This window comes from Schistocerca americana, chromosome X, assembly GCF_021461395.2.
Source record: "Schistocerca americana isolate TAMUIC-IGC-003095 chromosome X, iqSchAmer2.1, whole genome shotgun sequence".
NCBI classification, from domain to species: Eukaryota; Metazoa; Arthropoda; class Insecta; order Orthoptera; family Acrididae; genus Schistocerca; species Schistocerca americana.
Window position 1 is genome coordinate 416,212,007 of NC_060130.1, and position 16,446 is coordinate 416,228,452.

Consider the following 16,446-nt stretch of genomic DNA (forward strand, 5'->3'; position numbering starts at 1 on the left):
AACGACCTTGATTCTGTAACGAACTAGGGCACTGTTGTAACATTTCTTATTTTAGACGGATTTCCCTGTGAAAGGAATGGCCCTGCTGTACCCTATCCACTAGGAGCATGTGATTTCTTCAGTTCTGCCATCAAACATCACATATTTTCCTGCTATTGTCTCCATAAGACTTCCAGTTCCGTTAATTTTGCATTGATTGCCTCAAATTTTCTGTTAACGTGTAGACATATCTTTGGTCTGTATTTTATGCCCTCAGAATGAGTAATTTATGTCACATTGTCAGATTTGTTCATAGTCTACAGTATACTGATATAGTAGTGTATTTGTAAACAACCCTTTAAGCAGAGATTCCTGGAAGATTATTTCCATCATGATTCAGTTTCCTCATTTTATCAGTCACCAGAATACTATACTACATGTGATCCGTGAGTGTCCACATTATGGAATATCACTTCGGTTCCTTCATGTGTTTGGTAAAAATATTTTAAATTCACATTGTCCTCTATGAATGCAAATTATCCCTTATCAACTGCTTTCTTTCTTGTGATGGTCTAAACAAAATTATTTGCTTATCTGACTCTGGCTTTTCACAGTGACGTCATCAAATATGAATACGGTGTTTCGGTTTACTCTCTCAGGTGGTGGAATACTGCTGCTTTTGTTAAATGTCTGGCAGGTTACTCCAACAACGCTGTGCAATATCTCCTGTAATATCTGGTATCTTGGGTGAAACAGGGTTTTGAAAATATAAATACATGATCAAAACAAATCCTCACAGCATGTGTTAACAGTAACAGAACAAGAATAGTCTTCTCGCAGTCTGATGGTCCAACATTCAAAGCACGAATGTAATTGTGGATTAATGAATCATTCACATCTCCTCATGTTCTTCTCCTCCTGGTTTTCGTACCACTGTAGACGCAGGAGGAGGAGGAGGAGGAGGAGGAGATTAGTGTTTAACGTCCCGTCGACAACGAGGTCATTAGAGACGGAGCGCAAGCTCGGGTGAGGGAAGGATGGGGAAGGAAATCGGCCGTGCCCTTTCGAAGGAACCATCCCGGCATTTGCCTGAAGCGATTTAGGGAAATCACGGACAACCTAAATCAGGATGGCCGGAGACGGGATTGAACCGTCGTCCTCCCGAATGCGAGTCCAGTGTGAACCACTGCGCCACCTCGCTCGGTTGTGTAGACGCAGTCACAAGACCCTTGTGACGAGTTTGTTTCACCCACTCGGTCATGTTGATGACTATAAGATGACATACTGGGAGCATTAATAGGAAAACACTATACTTATTTGTTTATAAATTCTTACACATAGCAGGGTGTATGAAGGTACTTAAGTTAGATCGTAGTTCTGTGCCTACATCTACTTCAAACATTTCATCTTCCCCTTGTACTGATACACAACATGAATTGTGGAGCTCAGTGATGGTTTCTTCTGATAGCTTAGGAGTTTTGTGTGCCTTCTCCAAAAGTTCGCTCCATATTCTATTGTAGAATCGATAGACATGCGACTGCGAGCTTCGCTGACAGTCTACAGCATACTGGATTGCCTAATTGAAATAAAATAGGATCTTAAAAGTGTGCTCTTGTAGATGCGCGCACCCTTTCTCTTTAAACAGTTTAACTTTTCACAGACAGTCTCCTCCTGTGATAGTACGATCACGCTTGATGTCACTGTATACTGGATTTTCGAATACCATCACACACTTGGCGGCTGTGATCAGTTTACAACACATTTGCGTTTTTATTAATATCCGCTATCAGAACCGTAGAAAATTTTCTTCTTCTCGTTACAGTTGTTGGAAAAGAGACAGAGTTGCTGACTGTCATCGTCTGCACTCACTGTATACATCAGAGGCTCTGTGACACACGTGTTCCTCTCAGCCAAGATCACACCGATGGCGTTTACAGAAATGTTACAGCAATGTTGCCACGATGGGGAAGTGTTGAGAGCAGGTACAACACATGGACTCTTTATTAAGTTGTTAAGGTTTGTCCCATTTTCTAGTTCTGAAATTGCGGACGCAGTGGAATTAATTGTGTTAAGGGTAGACATTTTGGAGAATATACTATGTCGTCATCAATTTAGAAGGGGACGCTACCCCTTCACCACAGATTATATAAATGCGGGAGGTCTCTGAATTAATTTGTTACTTCAGTGTCAGGCAGGCACACATGAGTATTTTTTGTCCTTTCGACGAATTTCTATGGCTGCATTTTGTCCTCTCAATTTAAAACAAATAATTTTATGAATGTTCCACTATATACACTAATGTCGTGACCAAAGAATACTGCCTATTCAGCTTGATGTGGCGTATATTGGCAGTTTGGTTTGTCTTTTGCGTATACTATGTTCATTCACCTTACCGAGCTATTATTATTGGAACATATAGCATAGAATATTATTATTATTATTATTAATGTATTAAGGGGATACGGAATCACCTATCCCCGCAATGTTAATATATGCCTACTATAGGGAACATTTTCTCACAAACTACTGGAGACAGAGAGGTAAAAATTTTACTGTATGTGCATTCATATGTTACAACAATACTGAAACAACAGTTTATTGTCAAAGTATTTTCTTACAGAGATATTGTACATTTATTTTTAAGTAAATTTTTTCCATCGCTTTTTACTAGACTATCACCCCTAAGTCTTTTGTAAATCAAGTAATTAAAAAATCGTTGTTTCAGTATGTAATAGGGACCTATGTCACTACGTCATAAAAATTTCAGACTTCTAGGTTGACCAGTACCTGAGATAATGTTCCTAGATGAAGTAAAAAGTAAACTTACGGGAAACGGAGAAAGAAGATTAAAACATTCCTGATCCGTAGCTAATACCCCCTTCACAGTCTTCATAATCATCTTCAAGTCTTCTTTTGGCACCCCTCTGCACCTGTCTTGCTTTTTTCACTAATGTCTTGATTATATTATCAGCATGCCTTAGTCTGTGCTGATCTAAAAAGAACATAGCACGTACCGTACGGGAACCAACACACATACCCAACTTTTGAAGGACCTGGCATTTAGTTATATTTCCAAGATTGAAGGTTGCCACAGCATCATACACACCAAAATGTAGTGTATTAATTCCGACAAACACTGTTTTTGGGAGACGATGCCATATCACACTATTCAAGCACTCGTTGGGGTTCTGCGTTTTTCCGTGAAGACATTTCATCAGAAGACTTCTGTCAGCCAGATCTCTGAAAATGGGCTTTATTTCTGCCATGATGGCTGATGGTAGACTGTGGTGGTGAATGTATTTCTCTCCTGTTGTTAGTCCCCTATTGTATTTACACCAGCTGTTTTCACCTTTGGGGCACAAACCATGTTGTGGATGCTCATCCGTGGATGCGGTGTGGAAATATAAAGCCCATATAGCTCTCCTCATTTCTTCAAGATTGCCTGTATTTTGCCTGATTGCAAGGCCATAGCAGTTCTGAATGTGGTCTATTATGGAATCAGTCAATCTTCCTCTGCCATCCAAGGTTTTCCCATCATCTAGTTTTTTCCCTTTCATAACTGATTTTAACCTTCTCAGCCTGGCACCCATTCTCTTCTGCACATGTCCTATACATTCAAGTTTGCTTATATTTACACTGTTCCCATATGGTTTGCTTTCCAAAACTTCTTTGAATGCTTTAGAGTCACCATCTCCCAGATATTTGACATAGCGAACATTATACCACTGTGAAGAGCGATGAAAAATTTTCTTCACCCCAGCAACCTCCATGCCACCACTACTACCATAATAATTAGCAATACAGTCATCACTGTGTTCATTTTTCAGCCTGCCTGTGCACCTACAGTATTTAGACATTATTGCAACATCAATAACCTTGCCAGTATCAACACTAGTTGCTGTTACAACACCATTGTTGGAGGTGTGGCCCCTTTTCTGCCACGTGCCATCAAACGCCACTGTGAGGTCACGACTGCCGTCATTTTCTTCCACTGCTTCTTCCACAGCAACCTGCATTGACTTCTGTGCTACATCTTCAACTGCAGATCCTAGTACATAATTGTAAGCTTCAAACTTTGAAGGTGCACTTGGAAGATTTAGAACACCACATAGCATATCACCAGCTGCTTTGCCCTTACCAATTGCTCGCAATCCATAAACTAACCTAATATTTACACTATAAAGTTCAGTTTTCTTGTATCCATTATTTACAGTTACTGAAACCGAACTTGGAAACTTACAGCTGTATTTACAAACACTGCATATTAAATTAAACTGGGCAGCCAGGCCAACATGGGATTCTACTTTCAGAGAAACGTTTCCATGACATTTTTTGCAGCACAAACTGTTTTCAAGAGCTTCACACAATATATTCGTATCAATGAGTTCAAAAACTTCATTCCCTCTATCAAGTAAATTATATTTCTCTTCCAAATCTCTTAGTTTTTTATGAGAAGCACTGTTTTCATTTGGTGTAAGTTCGTTCGGCAAATCAGTAATAAGTGGATTCACATTTTCCAACAGTGATGATGATGAACTGCTTTGCTTTGCTAATGAATCATTATTTCTTTTCTTTTGCCAGTTCACACGCTTTTTAAATACTTTTGCTTTAGCTCTAGGCATTTTCACTGCGAAAAATGAAGCACTAAATACGAAATAACTCAACAACAACTACTTTCTTATATCACACTGTTTACAAAACAGTCCCGCCACAAAGTCAAAGAGTAACTTGAGGAAACCAGAGAGAAACATTTTCGGGCAACTAGTGTATAAATAGTCGCTGGAAACCGGGATATTTGAATTCATGTCACTTTAAAGGTACTGCCAAAAAGTTCATGGTCAGCCACGAGAGACGTGTATAACTAAAGCGCAATACCCGATCTCACAAATATATAAAAATAAAATAGTTATAATTGTAGTAGAGCTATGTATGATACGTCATTTTAAAGAGGAAACATGGCAGAATATAATACGCCAATTAAAAAAAATTCGATTTTTTAACCCAAAATCCGATTCCGTATCCCCTTAAAACAATTAGTCATATGTAAGTAGATGGACACAGCCTGTATTAGCGCGATACAGCAATAAAATCTGAGTAGCAATAACGCCAGAAGCTGGCAGTTACATGGCTCTGCTACTGCACAATCTTCAGAATTTTTTTAAGTTCAGCTGGCAATTGCTGCTGGTATACTGTTTCCTACTTCAACCCGCGTTTCAAAATGAAAGTGTGTGCGCCGTTATTGGTTAACGGAGTTGAACATGCAGAAGGCTGGAAGGCCGTGAACACACACTTTGTGGGGTGTTGCTGCTGCTGTGAAATGTACATCAGTGTATGGAACGTCTTCAACTCCTGGTTCTGAATGAGATCCGGGGGTTCCGTTGCGATGTGGACTGTTGCTTTTGTTGTAACGGTTCAGGGAATAGTAGGTCGTGGAATACCTCCATTAGTTCTGCTAGCAGTGTATTGATAACAAAGCCCTAAGTATGACGACATACACACTTAGTAATAATAATAATAATACATTTGGACGAATACTTACAAACAGGTACTGCAACGGGCTGCCTTGGAGCGTCTCATCAGATAATGTGTTACCACTATTGATTGAACGAGAATATTCCAGCCTTTCTGCGCAACCGATACCCGCTTGCCGGCCGCGGTGGTCTAGCGGTTCTAGGCGCTCAGTCTGGAACCGCGCGACTGCTACGGTCGCAGGTTCGAATCCTGCCTCGGGCATGGATGTGTGTGATGTCCTTAGGTTAGTTAGGTTTAAGTAGTTTTAAGTTCTAGGGGACTGATGACCACAGATATTTAGTCCCATAGTGCTCAGAGCCATTTGAACCATTTGATAGCCGCTTCTTGTGTGGTGGGAGACTGGACAGGATAAAAAGGGATACAATTCCAACAAATGCAATACGTTGTGTTGAAAGATCCAGTCGGGTAATGCATCTTCTTGCCCTTGCGTTGCATTGACATTATTTGTTGAAAAATATTACTCTAGACTATTTCAAAATACATTCATGTTAGACTACATTGCATGTATGATATATATTGCGCTTTACATTTGCTTTCACGGTGGTCAAGGAGGCGAGTTATATTATAGTTTCTGTCATAACTGGGTGTGACAGAAATAACGACTTCATTTTTCAAAAGGTTAGTTACTTTCTATTATAGATTTCCTGCGAATGGTAAAGAACGATGCATAGGATCCAGGCGCTTATTAGTGGAGATTAACGTTGGATTTGTCCACGATGTCTTTAAGAGAGCTTTAGCTCAGCTGCGGAACTTTCAGTGAGGTTTACGAATGTCTGTGCAGCAATGGTGGCCCAATCTCCTTCAAGAGCTGAAACCAGCGAAGGTAGTGATGTAAGACGCTAGGGTCTAAAACGATATCGACTTTCTGACTCATCCAAAAGGTGGTCGCTTGGAGCCAGGTCGGGACTCGGAACGGGCTGGTCCATTTCGGAAATATTAATATTAATGTCCACAAACAATCCCTGTGTCGATACAATTCCTCTACTGCATGCAGTACAACAGGCAGGGGTGGCCGAGCGGTTCTAGGCGCTACAGTCTGGAACCGCGAGACCGCTACGGTCGCAGGTTCGATTCCTGCCTCGGGCAAGGATGTGTATGATGTCCTTAGGTTAGTTAGGTTTAAGTAGTTCTGAGTTCTAGGGGACTGATGACCTTAGAAGTTAAGTCCCATAGTGCTCAGAGACATTTGAACCATTTGTAGGCAGTACATAGTGCTGCAAAATGTGTTAATATCCTTCAATCGATATTTAGTGTTTTCTTTAGCACAATAATGGTAATACATCCTAACCGTGGAAAACACTCCATCCAGTAACATCACCACCTTCGTACTTCTCCATTGGCATTACACGACGTCAGTAACGTTCTCCACGCATTAACGAAGCGCAAAGCTTTTCATCGTATTGCCACAGGACATAACGTGAGTCATCACTCCAGATCACTTGCTGCCAGTCTACCACTGTGCAGTAGCGTTGTTCTTTACGACACCTCAAACGTTGTGTAGCATTGACTACAGATATGTGTGGAATATACAGCGAGAATCACCTAAAACTTGCACCGCAAATATTGCCGAAATCGAAGGTGCTATAGATGTACGGTTTTTCACAGTTAGGGTTGATATTCAGGGGCACGTATTTTTAGCAAATGAACAGACTGCAGCAATACTTACAAAGTGTATTTTTGTGCGAAAATACACTTTTTAAATTAAACAATGCCTACTGACCATAATAAACTAAAATTAGTTTTCGTTATAATGTGTGAACATTGCGATCTCGTTTTAATACATGGCCGAAAGATTCAGCCTACAGAAATTGTGAAACGAACCCTGTCGTCCAAAACCGCTGCCACAAATGGCGCAGATTCACCCCGCGATGGGGAAACTCACAGGCATCTATTGAGGCTGTAGTCTATTGAGACCGTAGTGTACGAATGAGACAGACGAGAACCTACGTCATAGGGAAACCTACTTGAAGGCTTTTGTGGCTAAGGAGACGTAGCAGTGTTAAATATGGCTGACCTAAGATCGGCCATAAAGGGAAACATTTATGAAAACTATTTAATTCTGTAGTAGTGCAGGGAATCAACCCAGTCTAATTTTAATGTGCCATGATCCATGAATTTTCATGGTGATCCAACTAAAACTTGAATATTAAACATATCTGTAATAGTTTAGGATTTGCTGTTAAAGTGAAATTCACATGTTTTGTAACAAAGACCTAAATGCTAAAATCTGAACGCTTAAGTCGATCTTAACGAGCGACATTTCATATAAAAGCGCATCATTAAATTGACAAAGGTTGTAAACATCAACTCTTTAACTCTATTTGTTTAAAAGATATAGTAAATTTAAATTATAAGTATTTTTAATTAACCATCAGATCATCATTTCTCCACACAAAACACATTGAACGATGACAGCATGACACCTTACAGAATCATTAGGTAAGAGAATATATTTTGCAAAGTTTAGTGCATAATAGTTACTTTTGTTCTTTATTTATTTATCAGAAAGCACATTGGTGCAAGGCTACTGGCCGTGACATTCAAAGTTAAGAAGGAAATTTTATTGGTTTTATTTAAAAAAAATTTAACGTTTATTACGTAATGGATATTATTGTTACGTTATTTAGAACGTGAAAGTGGTCGAGCTTTGATTATTTAAATATGTTAAAATGTAAAATAACGTAGAATAAGCTTTAGCCAATCAGATGGACGGCTTCAGAAAAGGGAAGTGCCGTAGTCAGTTGAGTGAGGAAATTTGGCGTGCGGGAAACGCGGCCGGGGACGAGCAGAGAGAGAGCGCTGGTGGAGACGCGAAGGCGGATAGTTGGGCTGGAGACACCAAATGGTACAGTTCGGATTGAGACGCGAAAGCGGACAGTCGGTCTTTAGGCATTTAGGAACTCAAACGACTTAGAAAATTTCGCGTTGTGTGGTATCGCGCGAGTTTTAGTCTCTGAGCGGTGAGCAGCCGCGCGCCTGGTGTGAATTCTAACTTTTCGTGTAAATATCGAAGTTGAGTACTTGACTTGTTTCGCGATGAGATTGTGAATGATCGAAAAGTGTCAAATGGATATGCGCTCGAGTATAATAGTAATTCTAAATACAACCACTTTCGTTATTAGTTTTCTATCTGAATAAACATTATTCTAACCAAATCACAACTGTGTGGCCTACATCATTTACGGGTCGTTAATTTCGTTCCCGATGTTATTATTACTGTTATTATATGTTATATTAACTGTGTGTTTTGCAAACTTGACATCAGCCAGGCAATTTAACCAAAGGGCCACAAGTGTCTAATTCAGGGGCTGTAATGCGACATGTGTGGTTCGACCCCTAGACGAGTTTGAGCCAAGACATTTCGACGAAGAGGAACTGCATGTGAGCTCGAACAACTTTTGGATGTTACCTCGCAAATGTCAGTGGTGTTGCTTGCAGGAGTCTAGAGCGAGTCGTTTACGAGATAGCGTATTCTAAAGAGTTTCCATACTGACACTTGTTTGTGCCGTTCATCCTGCGTACTTCCTCGATACGATGTTTCTATATTTTCTTACAATGAACTTGTATATTCGTTGAGTGCATTGCGACTTGCTCGCTACTTAGTGTGTGATACTCCAAGCAGTAGGTCGTGAGTGGACTATTGCAGAAAAATCCGACATGCTCATGCTGTATGGAGAGTGAAGGAAGTATACAGTTCTTTCTTGTATGATGTATGTGGCAAGATATCCCCAATAAACGTCAACCATCTTAGCAATGATTTATCGACCTCTTCAACCAGTTACTTGAGAGTGGTAGAGTAACACCTAGACAAAATAACAGAATGAAACAAGTAGAGACACGAGAGGAGGAAATTAAAGTTCTTGCTACAGTCTGGAACCCCACGACCGCTACGGTCGCAGGTTCGAATCCTGCCTCGGGCATGGATGTGTGTGATGTCCTTAGGTTAGTTAGGTTTAAGTAGTTCTAAGTTCTAGGGGACTTATGACCACAGCAGTTGAGTCCCATAGTGCTCAGAGCCATTTGAACCATTTTTGAAAGTTCTTGCTGCTGTTACAGTTGATCCACACGTCAGCTCCCGTTAATCGCAGGAGGAAGTGGCATGATTCAGGTAAGAGTCCTACACATTCTCCATCGACATAGCTTCCATCCCTGTCACATCTCTCTCCATCAAGAGCTGCATGGAAACGATTATAAGCATCATGTCAACTTCTGTACATGGGCATCACAACAAGACATTCCAGATTTATCATGTATATTGTTTAGTGTTGAAGACACATTTACCAGCCATGGCTAGGTAAACTGCCGAAACATGCGCTATTAGTCTGTTGACAATCCTCGTTGGCTTCGTCGGGTTTAACGTCAACGTCCATGAAATGTAACTACGTGGTGTGGGATAGTGAACCACCACCTCATAGGCCCGGTTTTCACAGACGGACCGCTGAACGCGGGGCAGTATTGAGGTCTCCTAACATCCATATTCCGCGGATGTTAGAAGACGTTCCGCTACAGACCAGGAGGAACCAGTGGTAAAAGATGACGACTGTTAAGCCAATAGTGCACAAATCGTTGGACTGGACGCAGGGAACCTGTAACATAGCCGGCTCGTATCGGATTTGACGCCTGTGGACTTTTTTGTGGGCAAAGTTAAAAGACACTGTCTCCAAGGACATTCCAAGTACACCCGATGAAATGCAGCGGCGTATTACTACAGCCTGCTTGGGCATCTCTGCTGAAATGGGAGCACGTCTGCAGCAGTCGTTCCGTACCGGACTGGAAGTTTGTACTGCTGCTGCCGGTGGTCATTTTGAACACAACTTGTAAGGGTTTTGAAAATTTGAAATTTGTCGCAAGGTCTTATGGGACCAAACCGCTGAGGTCATCGGTCCCTTAGCTTACGCACTGCTTAATCTAACTTAAACTAACTTACAATAAGGACAACACACACACCCATGCCGGAGGAAGGACGGGGGGAGCCGCGCGGACCGTTACAAGGCGCCCTAGACAGCGCGGCTACAAGGCGGGGCTGTTCCATTTTTTTTTAAAAAGTATCTTTACACAAAAAATACACTTTTTAATTATTGTTACAATCTGTAGATTGGCTATCAGTACGAGCCCCTGGCTACCTCCTCATTCTTTGAATACCGCACATCAACAGCAGTTTCCATTTTCACAACATTTGTGGTGTACATTTTAGTGTGTGGAGCTGCCCGACCAATGTACCCCATTCTTTTTTACTCCCTACGTTCTGGAATTGTGCTAACTGCACTGCTGGCAGCACAGTGGAGCTCACGAGTGACTCGTTTGAACGATTTTGTTGGATTCTTTACAACCACCCTTTGGAGTGCTCGAATGTCCCCCGTGCATCCTTTGCGTTTACACTTCACTATTACTTCACCAACAATCGATTTGAGCAGCTTGTTACTCAGGTGACATTCAATGGCTAGTCCACGTTCGAAGTCACTCAGCTGTTCTAACAGAATCACTCTGCTGATACTTCTTCTCTACTGATAACACAACACTCCATCCTTTTTACTGGCTTGTCTGGCTGATGGCCCACTGAACAAGACCAACGAAGGTTGAATGTGGGGAAAAATCATTTGGTCTCTTATTATTACATAGTGCCAGTAGCGAATGTTGTGAAGAACGTACTAAAAAGCTTGTGTGTGGACGTTGGATTGGGGTGGGATGGAAGGGCGTGGGGGATGGTTATAGGCCACTATTTTAAGTTTTCCTGGGATAAATCGAAAACTCCGGCATAACGCGAAATTGTTTTTAGGCAAAAAAATTAAGATCATTAAATTTCGTACTAAGAGGTCATATTAATGTTACCTCTAGGACTAATAGTTTCCGTGCTGCGGTGGATGGAAAAATCGCAGTTTACTAAAAATAGTGTTTTAATGGCATAAAACCATTGTTTACTGTTAAATGAAGTAGACTGAGAACGTGTATTCAATGTATGTACCACATATAACTGCACTAGAGCCTTATTAATGCATAATTTATGTTCTGAGGATGTTATATGGACGATCGTGGGGTGGTGGATAGTAAAAACGTGAGGGAAGGTACGTCGATGGATTGTGATCATGAAATTTTCTCCTCCATACGTCAGCAAACTGAAGAGCTACATGCTGATTCTCCACTCTTTTTACCCACTTCGCAGCAAGATGCAACAACAACGTGTTTCACAAAGGTATATCGACTCTCCGGAGGACACCGATTGCGACGCAGTGAGCAGACATGCCCGGTGGATGTTTATCACCTACAAAATGCGTTAAACCAACGTGGAATACATAAATATTAGTTACTAATAATACTACCGCTAGAAAAGTACACTACTGGATATTAAAATTGCTACACCAAGAAGAAATGCAGATGATAAACGGGTATTCACTGGACAAATATATTATACTAGGACTGACATGTGATTACATTTTCACGCAGTTTGGATGCATAGATCCTGAGAAATCAGTACCCAGAACAATCATCTCTGGCCGTAATAACGACCTTGATACGCCTGGGCATTGAGTCAAACAGAGCTTGGATGGCGTGTACAGGTGCAGCTGCCCATGCAGCTTCAACACGATACCATAGTTCATCAAGAGTAGTGACTGGCTTATTGTGACGAGCCAGTTGCTCGACCACAATTGACCAGACGTTTTCAATTGGTGAGAGATCAGGAAATGTGCTGGCCAGGGCAGCTGTCGCACATTTACTGTATACAGAAAGGCCCGTACAGGACCTGCACCATGTGGTCGTGCACTATCCTGCTGAAATGTAGGGTTTCGCAGGGATCGAATGAAGGGTAGAGCCACGGGTCGTAACACATCTGAAATGAAACATCCACAGTTCAAACTGCCGTCAATGCGAAAAAGAGGTGACCGAGACTTGTAACCAATGGCACCCCATACCATCACGCCGGGTGGTACGCCAGTATGGCGATGACGAATACACGCTTCCAATGAGCGTTCACCGCGATGTCGCCAAACACGGATGCGACCATGATGATGCTGTAAGCAGAACCTGGATTCATCCGAAAAAAGACGTTTTGCCATTCGGGCACCCAGGTTCGTCATTGAGTACACCATCGCTGGCGCTCCTGTCTGTGATGCAGCGTCAAGGGGAACCGCAGCCATGGTCTCCGAGCTAATAGTCCATGCTGCTGCAAACGTCGTCGAACTGTTCGTGCAGATGGTTGTTGTCTTGCAAACGTCCCTATCTGTTGACTCAGGGATCAGACGTGGCTGCACGATCCGTTACAGCCATGCGGATAAGATGCGTGTCATCTCGACTGCTAGTGATACGAGGCCGTTGGGATCCAGCACGGCGTTCCGTATTACCCTCCTGAACCCACCGATTCCATATTCTGCTAACAGTAAATGGATCTCAACCAATGTGAGCAGCAATGTCGCGATACGATAAACCGCAATCGCGATAGGCTACAATCCGACCTTTATCAATGTCGGAAACGTGATGGTACGCATTTCGCCTCCTTACTCGAGGCATCACAACAACGTTTCACCAGGCAACGCCGGTCAACTGCTGTTTGTGTATGAGAAGTCGGTTGGAAACTTTCCTCATGTTAGCACGTTGTAGGTGTCGCCACCGGTGTCAACCTTGTGTGAATGCTCTGAAAAGCTAATCATTTGCATATCACAGAATCCTCTTCCTTTCGGTTAAATTTCGCGTCTTTAGCACGTCATCTTCGTGGTGTAGCAATTTTAATGGCCAGTTGTGTATATAGACTGAATCTATTTAAGTCTGTACGCTCTGGTCTAAAATGGTGGAGGGGAAATTCATTCTCGCTCATCCTATAAGTTATCTGTAGCGTTATTCCAGGAATTTAACCTCCACCACAACCTCTGCTCACCATACATTTTGCAGAAATATCCCTAGCAGTTCCTATCCAGTTCTGTTTTGTGAATAGTTAAAATAACTTCACTGAGCTTGTGTATGCAGTTTAGTTATTTTCAGTTTATTGAATGAGTATTTATGTGTAGTTGTTACGAGAGGTATTATGTAAAAAAGTTCAGCAGCTGGAGACGTCAACTGTCTCCCACACTGAGGAGACTGTCGCAGGTGTAATAAACTGTCATCATTTGTGCGACAATGTCTACTTCATTATCTCCTAAATAACTGGCTTCAATACTTTTTAGAAAGTGAGGTCTGGCACAAAGTCGGCGTTCCAAAACATCCCAACGGTGTGCTGTAGGATTTAGGTCAGGACTCTATGCAGACAGTCCATTACAAGGATGCTATTGTCGTGTAACCAGGCCACAAGCCGTGCGTTATGAACAGGTGCTGGATCCTGTTGAAAGATACAATCACCATCCCAAAATTGCTCTTCAACAGTGGAAAGCAAGAAGGTTTTTAAAACATCAGTGTAGGCCTGTGCTGTTATAGTACCACGCAAAACAACAAGGGGTGCAAGCCCCCTCCACGAAAAACACGACCACACTATAACAGCACCGCCTCCTAATTTTACTGTTGGCACTACACACGCTGGCGGATGACGTTCACCGGGCACTCGCCATACCCAAGCCCTGCCATCGGATCGCCACATTGTGAACCAAGATTCGTCACTTCACATACCGTTTTTGCACTGTTTAATTGTACGATGTTTACGCTCCTTACACCAAGCTAGGCGTCTTTTGGCATTTACCTGCTTTATGTGTGGCTTATGAGCAGCCGCTCGATCATGAAATCCTAGTTTTGTCACCTCTCGCCCAACTGTCGTAGTACTTGCAGTAGATACTGACGTAGTTTGGAATTCCTGTGTGATGGTCTGGATAGATGTCTGCCTATTACATATTACGAACCTCTTCAACTGTCGGTGGTCTCTGTCAGTCAACAGATGACTGTACGTTTCCCTTCACGTTTTCACTTCACTATCACATCGGAAATAGTGTACCTAGGGATGTTTATGAGTGTGGAAATCTCGCGTGACACCCAATCACCTAACCACGTTCGAAGTCCGTGAGTTCCGCGCAGAGCCCCATTCTGCTCTCTCGCGATGTCTAATGACTACTGAGGTCGCTAATATGGAGTACCTGGCATTATGTGCCAGCACAATGCACCTAATATGAAAAGGTATGTTTTTGGGTGCGCCCGGATACTTTTGATCACATGGTGTACCATGGGTGTGTGGCAAGTGATCCAGTTCAATGTAACCACTCCATAAATTCTAGCAATTCCTGAATGGAAGAGATTTATGCAGTCTACCAAGGACTCAGTGAATGTGACGCTACGTGGAGTAACTTTCTGGTATTGCATTTATTCAAATAAAATAATTAAATCATAATTACACAGCCTTAAAATATACTACCAACAATAAACAGCAGCAGACTGAGACTTTTACCAACGCTATCCCATTTCCACTAACGCTACAAAAGTCACTGACACCATCACACTAATTCTGCGCTTCTCAGCCATTGATCATAGGAACGTATTTTACACTGGAGATCACTTAACCACCACCAGTAAATATTCATTTACTAATCAGAAAATAACTTCAGTGTGGGCATGTGCAAAGTGAACTTATTTTGTCTACTCACATAACACAACTGTACAGGATATGTTGGGAATGCACGATCTCTCTACATAACGTAAAGCGCTCACCATTTGTGGAGGAGGTTGTCTTTTGTCTTCCCCGGAAGAACGCTGCAGCTGACTTACAGAATGTATGAGAATGAATTTCCTCTCTAGCACTGTACACCGGTATGTACGGGGTGACAATTATTGAACAATATGAAAAAAAAAACGTAAATTAGCTACAAACTGTAGCGTGCACTAACTTTATTCAATGTGTAAAAGTCATTACAGATATTCGGATTTAAGTTATGACATGTTCATACGCCTACCATCATTGGTGATGATGTGGCACAGACGAAGAGTGAAATTCTGCATGACCCGCTGCAGTGTCGGAACATCAATGCTGTCGATGACTTCTCGAGTGGCTGTTTTCAGCTCAGCGGTGGTTTTGGGGTTATCGCTGTACACCTTGTCTTTAATACAGCCCGGCAAAAAGGAGTTGAATGTGTTCAGATACAGAGAATATGGCGGCCAATCGAGGCCCATGCGAGTGGCCTCTGGACACCACAGAGCCAGAATGCGTTCTCCAAAGTGCTCTTTCAGGACATCAAACAATCTCCTGCTCCGATGGGATCGAGTTCCGTCTTGCATGAACCACATATTATCGAAATCACGGACATTTAGGTTAATGGGGATGAAATCATCTTCCAGAACCTTCACTTAACGTCCTATATTCACTGTTCCATCAAGGAATACCGCACCGATTATTCTGTGATTGGACGTTGCACACCACACAGTCACCCAATCAGGGTGAAGAGACTTCTCTATCAAGAAATGCGGATTCTCGGTCTCCCAAATGCACCAGTTTTGCTTATTGAGGAACCCATCCAAATGAAAGTGGGCTTCATCGCTAAAGCAAACCATACAGCGCGTACTAAAACACCTCATGCCCCGCGGCCAACCGTGCAGTTTGAACGTCCTAATGAAAAGTGTTCAGAAGTTATGACGATTTTATTTCATATAGTTCTATAACTGTCACCCTGTAGATCCTATCCATATACACTGAGGTGACAAAAATCACGGTATAGCCATAGAAACACACACAGATGGCCGTAGCATCACGCACACGAGGTATAAAAGGGCAGTAAATTGGCGGAGCTGTCATTTTTATTCAGCTGATTCATGTGGAAATGTTCCCAACGTGATCATGGCGCACCATGGGTTTTGACAGACTTTGAATACATAATGGTAGTTGGAAGTAGATACATGTGATAGTCCATTTCAGAAATGTTTAGGGAATTCCGAGATACACAGCGTTAAGAGTGGCCGCGATTACTAAATTTGATGCGTTACCTCTCACCAGGCACAACGCAATAGCCGACGGCTTTTACCTAACTACCGAGTGAA